The sequence below is a fragment of the Eurosta solidaginis genome, unplaced genomic scaffold, assembly GCF_040869045.1.
Source record: "Eurosta solidaginis isolate ZX-2024a unplaced genomic scaffold, ASM4086904v1 ctg00001329.1, whole genome shotgun sequence".
In the NCBI taxonomy this organism is placed as follows: Eukaryota; Metazoa; Arthropoda; class Insecta; order Diptera; family Tephritidae; genus Eurosta; species Eurosta solidaginis.
Genome location: NW_027137078.1, coordinates 11,037 through 22,500, shown reverse-complemented (window position 1 = coordinate 22,500; position 11,464 = coordinate 11,037). Strand labels below are relative to the sequence as shown.

The following is an 11,464-nucleotide window of genomic DNA, read 5'->3' as shown; positions in this document are numbered from 1 at the left end:
TAGCGGTCAGCCGAAGGTCAATCTCCGGCGGAGCCCTAATTTCTGTGCGCGTGTTTTGGTTGTTACCAATTTTCACCCTAACCTCAAAGTGCTTGCACGTGGAGGTAGACTTGTGTGTGTGCGCGCATTAAACCGGTTGTGTGTGAGTACCCAGGTGAAAACTTGTGTGTGACTATACACTGTTCCGCTTGGGACCAGTGTTGGTCTACTCGCTCAGTGAGCAATTGTGGACTGCCTGCGTAAGGGGGCATAAACCCAAACTCGAATTAGTGGCAGTATCAGCTGTAGCATTTATAGTCTGTCCGTTCAGCTCGGCGTAGCTTCGTGCCGGTCGACTCGTCCCCGATACGGGGAACAGTGTTCCGTCCGTCGGGGCGTTGGTAGTGACCACGTCAGCATTTTGCTGACAAACAGCGTACGAGCTACGTCACCGCGTTTTGCTATAGCTGACGGGTTGGGCTGCTACTGCTGCTGACCACTGGTTCCGAGTGGTTATAGCCCTCTAATTTAGGACAGCCTACATTCGCCCAGTGGGCATCGGTCTTCTCCTGGTGACTACTTCCACATCCGTGTCGTGCAAGTGTGACCAAGTTTGTCTCTGGCGGCAGGCGCTTTGGGGAAATGAAGGGCGGTACAAGGGGGGGTGTAAGGAAGCGTCCGGGGCCGCGCTCCGCCGGAGGTCGTGCTTCTGCGGCCGCCGCTGATGGGTCGACCTCGGGGGACGAAAAAGGGGTAAGCTCGCGGCAGTTCCTTAAAACGAACACCGGGAAGGCTGCCGCTGTGCAACCCGGTCGAAAAGCGGTAAAGGAGACGGGTAAGTCGGGGATACCGGTGGCGTCGGGGAGGGCGACCACCTCAAAAATCGCTGAACGGGGAGGCAAGGGCGGGCCGAGTAAGTCCGCGAAGTCAGAGGATGAGGAGAGTGTTCTCCCGAAATCCGACGACGACGCGGACTTACCCAGTCTGCCCGAATCCGGGGTATCCGGGGTATGTCCCTTAAGTTGGGACAAATCAGATGTAGTGGGGGGTGCCGGATTCGCTGCTGAGTCCGTGGTGACTACTGTCGCTGGCTCCTCAACCGAAGGTAGAGCAGCCGATGGCGCGCCAAAGACTGCTGCCGACGTTGAGGGTGCAATCGACGGTGGTAAATCTGCGGGCAATGACGCAAATGAGCCGGCGAAGTCTTTAGGGGGGGAGCTAAGGGGAAAGAATTCTGGGGAGAAGGGTGCTGGCGCTGTTGACAGCTGTGGACCACCCGCTGGCACCGAGCTTTCCGGCGGCCAGTCCGCTGGAGGTAAGGTTGCGAGCGGGGGATCCCCTGCAGCTGGAGGGAGCGCTAGTGCTTCGAGAGCTGCCTCTGGAGTGGACGGCTCCTGGGTTGTTGCCCTAAAGAGGATCACCGCTAGATTTAGCAAGGTGGTCTTTGGAGACAGCGGTACAGACCTCAAGTCTGCTGAGAGGCTGATGGAGGTTTCCTCAGAATATGAGGGCCTCCTAATGACGGCTATAGCCGAGAATGCCCGACTCCGCGGACAAATTGAGGCGATGTCACTGCGGGGCGTCATGCTGGGAGGTGCATCCCCGCGAAGCGGTGGACCTGCCGCCGCAGATCGTTTGGCGATGCCGCCTCCGGTCACGACGATCCCGGCTGCCATCGTACCTGCGCCTGCTGTACCAAAGCCGCTCCACACCTGGTCGGCGGTCGTCAAGGGCGGCAAACCCGGGGTCTCTGCAAAAGAGGTAGTGGAGAAGATAAATAAGGAGGTTGGGCCGACACTTGGTGTACGTGTGCACCAAGTGAAACCTGTGCGGTCCGGGGGGGTAGTTATTCGCCTACCCTCCAAGGAGGAGCGGGACAAAGTCCTCGCAAACAAGAAGTTTTCCGAGGTGGGATTAGAAGTGAGCGAAAACCGGAAGCAAGGCACTAGGGTGATCATTCGGGGGGTTTACGCGCAAATCTCCCCTGATGAATTCATGGAGGAGGTCTTCCGTCTGAACCTCGCGAAGGTTGACCCTGAGTGCCAGAAGTCAGAGGTTAGGCTGATCAGTCGACCTTGGAAGGCAGACGTCGATGGAGCAACGGTGACCGTCACCCTGGAGGGACCGGACAAGTTAATGTCCCCCCTCTTGGATGCGGGCCGTTGCTACATCAAATGGTTTTCCTTCCCGGTTCGGCCGGAGAGTCAAACCTATAGCTGCTTCCGCTGTCTGAGTTTTGACCACCAGGTGAGGGATTGTGGGTTGAAGGCTGCCGTCTGTCGGAGGTGCGGACAGGAAGGGCATATTGAGGCAAAGTGCCCTAACGGGGTGCATTGCCGAAATTGTGCATTCAGGGGCAGACCCGCCGCACATCTTATGATGTCGGCGGAATGCCCGACATATGCTGCCGTTGTTGCCCGTGTACTCGCCAGACATTGATGGGGTTAGTCCTTCAACTCAATTTTCAGGGAGCGTACTCCGTTGTGTGTGAATTGGGGGCGCGCATGGCCGAGGAGAGTTGCAGTATTGCCCTGCTCCAGGAACCCTACACTACCAATGGTGTGGTGAGAGGGCTTCCTGGAGGGTTTAGGTCCTTTTGTGACCTTCGGGGCAATGCTGCGGTTGTGGTGAATGAGCCTAATTATGAATGCTTGTTGTTGAATGCGTCTGAATGGGGAATATGTGTGAGCATTGAGGGCTCCTTCGGGAGAGCCGTCTTTGCAAGCATATATTGTAAGTTTGGAGAACCCATGGAACCATACATCCGATACCTCGATACGGTGCTACTACTTGCGAGTAGCACGCCAGTTATCATTGGTGTGGATGCCAATGCCGTATCCCCTATATGGCATAGCAAAATATCCAGGACTTCTCCTGGATATGCTAGTCATGGACGGGGCGAGGCGTTGGGCGAGTGGGTACTCACCTCTCACGTTCATGTTGTGAACGAACCGAGTGGGTGGTACACGTTCGATGGGCCCATGGGCAGGAGTGACATTGATGTTACTCTGATGAATGAGCCAGCAGCGAGAGCGTTCAGTTGCGGATGGAGAGTAAGGGGGGGTGAGGGGATAAGCGATCATAATCTCATTGAGATTGTGGTTGCTCCCCGTACCACCCCGGATATGCTTGGTACGCCTTCCGTAATGGGGTGGCGTACTGCCGGGGCAAACTGGACTCTGTACGGGTTATACGTCGAGCAGGAGGTGACTGCTACACCCCTCGATGTATTTGCAGAGCTCCCAGTAGATCAGCAGATTGCCCTCTTGAACGCCTGTATCTGGCGGGTCAATGACAGCATGTTTGAAAGGTGGAAGAAGGAGCGTTTTCGCTGTGTCAGGTGGTGGACGCGCGAACTGACCCAGAAGAGGAGATCTGTCAGGCGCCTGAGACGTCGGTTTCAACGCGCCCGGCATATCGATTCCGATGGTCTGTCCCAGCTGAGAAGTCAATTAAGTGTGGAAACGCGTGAGTATAAGAGAATGGTTGTAGAGGTGAAAGAGGAACAATGGCGCAACTTCGTGTCTGAAAATTCGAACGACCCCTGGGGACAGGTCTACAAGATCTGTAGGGGTCGCCGCCAGACCGAAGTTAATTCCCTCCGTGTGGGCGAGCGAACAATATCAACATGGAGGGAATGTTCGGAGCTGCTTATTGAAGGGTTCTTTCCTAGGGCGGAGGTCCAGGTGCCTCCCCTTGCACAAGACGTACCTGTACCTCCATTAGAAGTTGAAGAGTTGGACTATGCATTTGGCCTGGTTAGGTCTAAACGGTCTCCGGGTTTGGATGGAATAAACGGAGAAATGTGCAAGTGTTTGTGGAAGTTTATTCCGGAATACTTGGAAGCCGTTTATGACAAATGCATATGGGAGGGTTACTTCCCACGTGAGTGGAAAGCTGCTAGGGTTGTCGTTCTTCTGAAGTCGCCTGACAAAATAAGATCTGATCCTCGGTCTTACCGAGGTATCAGCCTTCTTCCAGTGCTTGGTAAAGTGCTGGAGAGGGTTATGGTTGAGCGGCTTCAGGAGCTAGTTGGGGGTAACCAATCGGATAGACAGTTTGGGTTCAGGAAAGGACGCAGCATTGAAGACGCCTGGATGCATGTCCAAGACTGTGTAGAGAGAAGCTCCAATAAGTATGCCCTTGGCATATTTATTGACTTCAAGGGGGCGTTTGACTTCCTGCGCTGGGACAGGGTTATCGAGCGGTTAGTGGAGCTCGACTGCCCGGAAATTGCTTTGTGGCAGAGCTATTTCTCGGACAGGCGAGCTACTATCGTTGGTGCCTGCGAAAGTGTGGAAAGGGAGGTGGCTCGTGGTTGTCCGCAGGGATCCATCTGTGGTCCATATATATGGAACATGATGATGGACTCCTTGTTAAGGCAACTCGAGCATCTTTGCGAATTCAGCGCCTATGCGGATGACCTCCTCTTATTAGTAGAGGGGGATTCTCGCGCCAGCATTGAGCGTACCAGCGAGTCACTATGTCAAGTAGTGGCTGGCTGGGGCGCCCATGTTGGCGTAGAGATTTCGGTGGACAAAACTGTGATGATGCTGCTCAAGGGCAGATTGTCACAGAATCGCCCACCGGTTGTCCGTATCGGCGGGGTTAGCATCAGGTACGCGACGAAAGTCAAATACCTGGGGCTGACAATGGGTGAGCGAATGAACTTCCTGCCACACTTGGATGCTGTCAGAGATAGGATGCAGAATGTTTCGGGGCAGTTACGACGAATCATTCGGAGTGACTGGGGCCTGAGTCGCCGTGCCGTTCGTACAATATATCGTGGCCTATTCGTAGCATGCGCTACTTTTGGTGCCGCCATATGGTACCGAACGGTCATGACTGCTCATGGTCAGAGGCGCGTGCTGAGCATACAGAGGTGCATGATGCTCCCATGCTTGCCCTTGTGCCGTACCGTTTCCACGGATGCGATGCAGGTGCTTCTTGGTGCACCCCCTCTCGACCTGGTGGTTATACAGCTTGCTGTTTCCTTCAGGCTGAGAAGGAGGGCAAGTTTGCCGCTGTTGGAGGATGAATGGGCCGCCGACGATAATGTGGAGAGTGGATGGTTGGAAAATAGGCGTCGATTAGAAGGGGTGGTTAGAGGGAAGTGGCAGGAGCGCTGGGACAATAGTCCCAACGGCAGGGTAACGTACGGGTACATCCGGGACGTTTCATTTGTGGCGGAAAATCCAGACTTCAGATTTAGTCTGAGCCTGGGCTTTCTGCTTACTGGTCATGGTCCTCTTAATGCATTCTTGCATAAGAGGAGCTTGAGCGAAACGGAGGGGTGTGTATGTGGGGCTGCATATGAGGATTGGTTGCATGTGTTGTGCGAGTGCCCGGAGTACTCGGACATAAGGGATTTGGGTAGTTTTGGGGTTAATGTTGATGAAGGTAGAGTTGATGTAAGCGGAGCGCTCTCCACTAGTCGGACTATTGATTTGCTCAATAGGTATGCTTTTGAGGTGTTTAGACGGAGGAGACGTGGTGGTGACCGTGGTGGTTAAATTGTGTGTGTGTTCGTGGATGTGGGGGGGGTTCTAACCCCACCTCACCCCTAGGCGGCCGGTCCGGAGTAGGTGGATACTCAACCGGAAGTGGCTTCGGCTGCGAAAGTCAGACCAAGACTTTAAAGTGGTACCACGGGGAACAGATAGCCCGCGGAGCTTGCTCCGTTTCTGTTCATTGCGGTTGGCCCCTTTGGGAGCATCGTGGTGGCTGTGGTTGATATCCGAATGCGGTAAGAGTTGGTCAGCTCGAATGTGGAGTTGCATTGCAACCGGGTGCCATGACCCATAGAATGGAAGAGGTGTTAGATAGGCCTCCAACCCCACCAAGGTGATGATGTGTCCACTCACATTATCGATTGGTACCAAGGTAAGCGAGCCTTGGGGGCTGGTCAGACCCGCTTTGACCTGTGTACTTGGTACATGCGTGAGGTTAGGTCTTCGAAGACAGGCACTCACGTAAAACCTACACTCGCTGTCCCTATCTACTATCTAGCGAAACCACAGCCAAGGGAACGGGCTTGGAATAATTAGCGGGGAAAGAAGACCCTGTTGAGCTTGACTCTAGTCTGGCAGTGTAAGGAGACATAAGAGGTGTAGTATAAGTGGGAGATATATAATTTCGGTTATTTATCGTCAATGAAATACCACTACTCTTATTGTTTCCTTACTTACTTGATTAAGTGGAACGTGTATCATTGCCTAGCCATATTAAGGATATATTTATATATCTTATGGTATTGGGTTTTGATGCAAGCTTCTTGATCAAAGTACCACGAGTTTGTTATATAATTGTAAACATATTTTAATGAGAAATGATAACATTTTTCGATGTTATTATCATAATTAAAATTTGGTATAACTCCAACACTCAGGTATGATCCAATTCAAGGACATTGCCAGGTGGGGAGTTTGACTGGGGCGGTACATCTCTCAAATAATAACGGAGGTGTCCCAAGGCCAGCTCAGTGCGGACAGAAACCACACATAGAGCAAAAGGGCAAATGCTGACTTGATCTCGGTGTTCAGTACGCACAGAGACAGCAAAAGCTCGGCCTATCGATCCTTTTGGTTTAAAGAGTTTTTAATAAGAGGTGTCAGAAAAGTTACCACAGGGATAACTGGCTTGTGGCAGCCAAGCGTTCATAGCGACGTTGCTTTTTGATCCTTCGATATCGGCTCTTCCTATCATTGTGAAGCAAAATTCACCAAGCGTTGGATTGTTCACCCATTCAAGGGAACGTGAGCTGGGTTTAGACCGTCGTGAGACAGGTTAGTTTTACCCTACTAATGACAAAATATTATTGCGACAGCATTCCTGCGTAGTACGAGAGGAACCGCAGGTACGGACCAATGGTACAATACTTGTTCGAGCGAACAGTGGTATGATGCTACGTCCGTTGGATTATGCCTGAACGCCTCTAAGGTTGTATCCGTGCTGGACTGCAATGATAAATATGGGGCAAATTGCATTGTATGGCTTCTCTAAATCATTTAAAGTTTATAAATTTAATTTATAAACGACAAAATGAATATATGTGATGCCAATGTTATTTATAACATAGCAAATGCGGGAGGATTCAAATATCACCCGTATGCCGCGCTAGTTATATATAAAAACATTATTTAATACAATGACAATGCCTAGAATCAATTGTAAACGACTTTGGTAACGGGCAAGGTGTTGTAAGTGGTAGAGCAGCTGCCATACTGCGATCCACTGAAGCTTAACCTTTGCTTGATGATTCGAAAACAATTTATTGGAATTAATTTTCCAATTTATTATTGTTTTGATGTAATCATCTTATAAAAATATGCATATTTAAAATATGCAATATAAAGAGAGGCGCTTGTTTAGGGGCCAAGTCCTCTATAAAAATGATGAAAAAGCAAATATTGTAATCTACTACAATAAAGTACAAATAAAGCAACAAAAATTTTGTTAGTTGAACTTTATTATATTTGGGCTAATAAAGTCGATATATTTATACAGATGTGTTTTAAGCGACCAATGAAAGTAAGTGAGGTTTTCCTTACCTAGGCCGCTTACACAAAATATATTAGCGAAGTTCATATATATATAACTTGTTCACTTTCATTATTTAAATTGTTGCTTGTACGGTAGTATTATTTACAAAGAGAAAAATGTAAATGAAATATTACAATAATGTACAAATAAAGCAACTAAAATTTTGTTAGTTGAACTTTATTATATTTGGGCTAATAAAGTCGATATATTTATACAGATGTGTTTTAAGCGACCAATGAAAGTAAGTGAGGTTTTCCTTACCTAGGCCGCTTACACAAAATATATTAGCGAAGCTCATATATATATAACTTGTTCACTTTCATTATTTAAATTGTTGCTTGTACGGTAGTATTATTTACAAAGAGAAATATGTAAATGAAATATTATAATAATGTACAAATAAAGCAACTAAAATTTTGTTAGTTGAACTTTATTATATTTGGGCTAATAAAGTCGATATATTTATACAGATGTGTTTTAAGCGACCAATGAAAGTAAGTGAGGTTTTCCTTACCTAGGCCGCTTACACAAAATATATTAGCGAAGCTCATATATATATAACTTGCTCACTTTCATTATTTAAATTGTTGCTTGTACGGTAGTATTATTTACAAAGAGAAAAATGTAAATGAAATATTACAATGAAGCACAGCACAAATAAAGCAACAAAAATTTTGTTAGCTGAACTTTATTATATTTGGGCTAATAAAGTCGATATATTTATACAGATGTGTTTTAAGCGACCAATGAAAGTAAGTGAGGTTTTCCTTACCTAGGCCGCTTACACAAAATATATTAGCGAAGCTCATATATATATAACTTGTTCACTTTCATTATTTAAATTGTTTGCATATGCAGAGTAATATTATTTACATTAAACACAAAAAATATAATTTTTATTATATTTTTTAAATATAATTCTGGTTGATCCCGCCAGTAGTTATATGCTTGCCTCAAAGATTAAGCCATGCATGTCTAAGTACACACGAATTAAAAGTGAAACCGCAAAAGGCATCAGTCAGTTATGGTTCCATAGATCGATCATTAACAGTTAGTTGGATAACTGTGGTAATTCTAGAGCTAATACATGCAATAATATAAACACGGACCTTATGGAACGTGTGCTTTTATTAGACTAAAACCAAGCGATCTTTATAGATTGTTATATTGGTTGAACTCTAGATAAACATGCAGATCGTATGGTCATCTACAACTAAAAACTTTAAATGGGTAAGAACCTCACCTTTTTTGATATGAAGGTTGAAGTTATATGATATAATGTGCCCAGTGGGGGGCGACTTTTGGTAAGCAGAACTGGCGCTGTGGGATGAACCGAACGTAATGTTACGGTGTCCAAATTAAAGTAAGCGCGGGTAAACGGTGGCGGGAGTAATTATGACTCCCTTAAGATCGCCAAATGCCTCGTTAACTAACTTTTAAAATGTGTTGCGACTAACGAAGTGCAAACTAGCATTGCACTGAGGCCGCGCACATATAAAAATGTATGAAAATTATATATAAAGAGGCGTTTGTTAGGTGCGACAAATCCTCTATAAAAACTAAGAACGAAAGTTAGAGCTAGCGATTGGGTGTAGCTACGGCTCTCTCAGTCGCTTCCCGGGAAACCAAAGCTTTTGGACTCCGGGGGAAGTATGGTTGCAAAGCTGAAACTTAAAGGAATTGACGGAAGGGCACTATCAGGAGTGGAGCCTGCGGCATAATTTGACTCAACACAAGAAAACTTAACAGGTCCGAACATAACATATATATATGAAAGTATATATATGAAAGTTTTAAAAGTTTCAAAATACTTTTGTAATGTGTTGCGACTAACGAAGTGCAAACTAGCATTGCACTGAGGCCGCGCACATATAAAAATGTATGAAAATTATATTATAAATACAAGTACTTGTATGAAACTTTTTTCTACTTGTATGAAACTTTGTACTTGTATGGAAGTTTGTACTTGTATGAAACTTTTTTCTACTTGTATGAAACTTTGTACTTGTATGGAAGTTTGTACTTGTATGAAACTTTTTTCTACTTGTATGAAACTTTGTACTTGTATGGAAGTTTGTACTTGTATGAAAGTTTCTACTTGTATGAAACTTTGTACTTGTATGGAAGTTTGTACTTGTATGAAAGTTTCTACTTGTATGAAACTTTGTACTTGTATGGAAGTTTGTACTTGTATGAAAGTTTCTACTTGTATGAAACTTTGTACTTGTATGGAAGTTTGTACTTGTATGAAAGTTTCTACTTGTATGAAACTTTGTACTTGTATGGAAGTTTGTACTTGTATGAAAGTTTCTACTTGTATGAAACTTTGTACTTGTATGGAAGTTTGTACTTGTATGAAAGTTTCTACTTGTATGAAACTTTGTACTTGTATGGAAGTTTGTACTTGTATGAAAGTTTCTACTTGTATGAAACTTTGTACTTGTATGAAAGTTTGTATCTTGTACTTGTATGAAAGTTTGTATCTTCATACATTTTTCGTCATGTGAGGTGAGCGGGTCAGAAAACAATTTTAAGAAACGTATGAAAACTTTGGTCAGCCATATAAAACCACTAAGCGTAGCTAACAGACGCTGACAAAGTTTCATACAAGTACTAACATCTACTTATATGAAAGTTTTGAAATTTTTAAAATACTTCAAAAATGTGTTGATACTATCGAAATGCAAGCTAAAAACACTTAAACGTATGAAAACTTTGGTCAGCCATACAAAACCACTAAGCGTAGCTAACAGACACTGACAAAGTTTCATACAAGTGCTAATATCTGCTTATATGAAAGTTTTGAAATTTTCAAAATACTTAAAAAATTTGTTGCTGCTAAAGAAGTGCAAGCTAAAAACACTTAAACGTATGAAAACTTTGGTCAGCCATACAAAACCACTAAGCGAAGCTAACAGACACTGACAAAGTTTCATACAAGTACTAACATCTACTTATATGAAAGTTTTGAAATTTTCAAAATACTTAAAAAATATGTTGCTGCTAACGAAATGCAAGCTAAAAACACTTAAACGTATGAAAACTTTGGTCAGCCATACAAAACCACTAAGCGTAGCTAACAGACACTGACAAAGTTTCATACAATTACTTACATCTACTTATATGAAAGTTTTGAAATTTTCAAAATACTTAAAAAATGTGTTGCTGCTAACGAAATGCAAGCTAAAAACACTTAAACGTATGAAAACTTTGGTCAGCCATACAAAACCACTAAGCGAAGCTAACAGACACTGACAAAGTTTCATACAAGTACTAACATCTACTTATATGAAAGTTTTGAAATTTTCAAAATACTTCAAAAATATGTTGCTGCTAACGAAATGCAAGCTAAAAACACTTAAACGTATGAAAACTTTGGTCAGCCATACAAAACCACTAAGCGTAGCTAACAGACACTGACAAAGTTTCATACAAGTACTAACATCTACTTATATGAGAGTTTTGAAATTTTCAAAATACTTAAAAAATGTGTTGCTGCTAACGAAATGCAAGCTAAAAAACACTTAAACGTATGAAAACTTTGGTCAGCCATACAAAACCACTAAGCGAAGCTAACAGACACTGACAAAGTTTCATACAAGTACTAACATCTACTTATATGAAAGTTTTGAAATTTTCAAAATACTTAAAAAATGTGTTGCTGCTAACGAAGTGCAAGCTAAAAACACTTAAACGTATGAAAACTTTGGTCAGCCATACAAAACCACTAAGCGAAGCTAACAGACACTGACAAAGTTTCATACAAGTACTAACATCTACTTATATGAAAGTTTTGAAATTTTCAAAATACTTAAAAAATGTGTTGCTGCTAACGAAGTGCAAGCTAAAAACACTTAAACGTATGAAAACTTTGGTCAGCCATACAAAACCACTAAGCGAAGCTAACAGGCACTGACAAAGTTTCATACAAGTACTAACATCT

At 44.5% G+C, this 11,464-nt stretch overlaps 1 pseudogene; it reads left to right on the top strand.

The window, feature by feature from the left end:
* Positions 1-7,242, top strand: part of LOC137236126 (large subunit ribosomal RNA) — a 10,203-nt pseudogene extending 2,961 nt beyond the window's left edge.
* Positions 7,243-11,464: the final 4,222 nt, after the last annotated feature.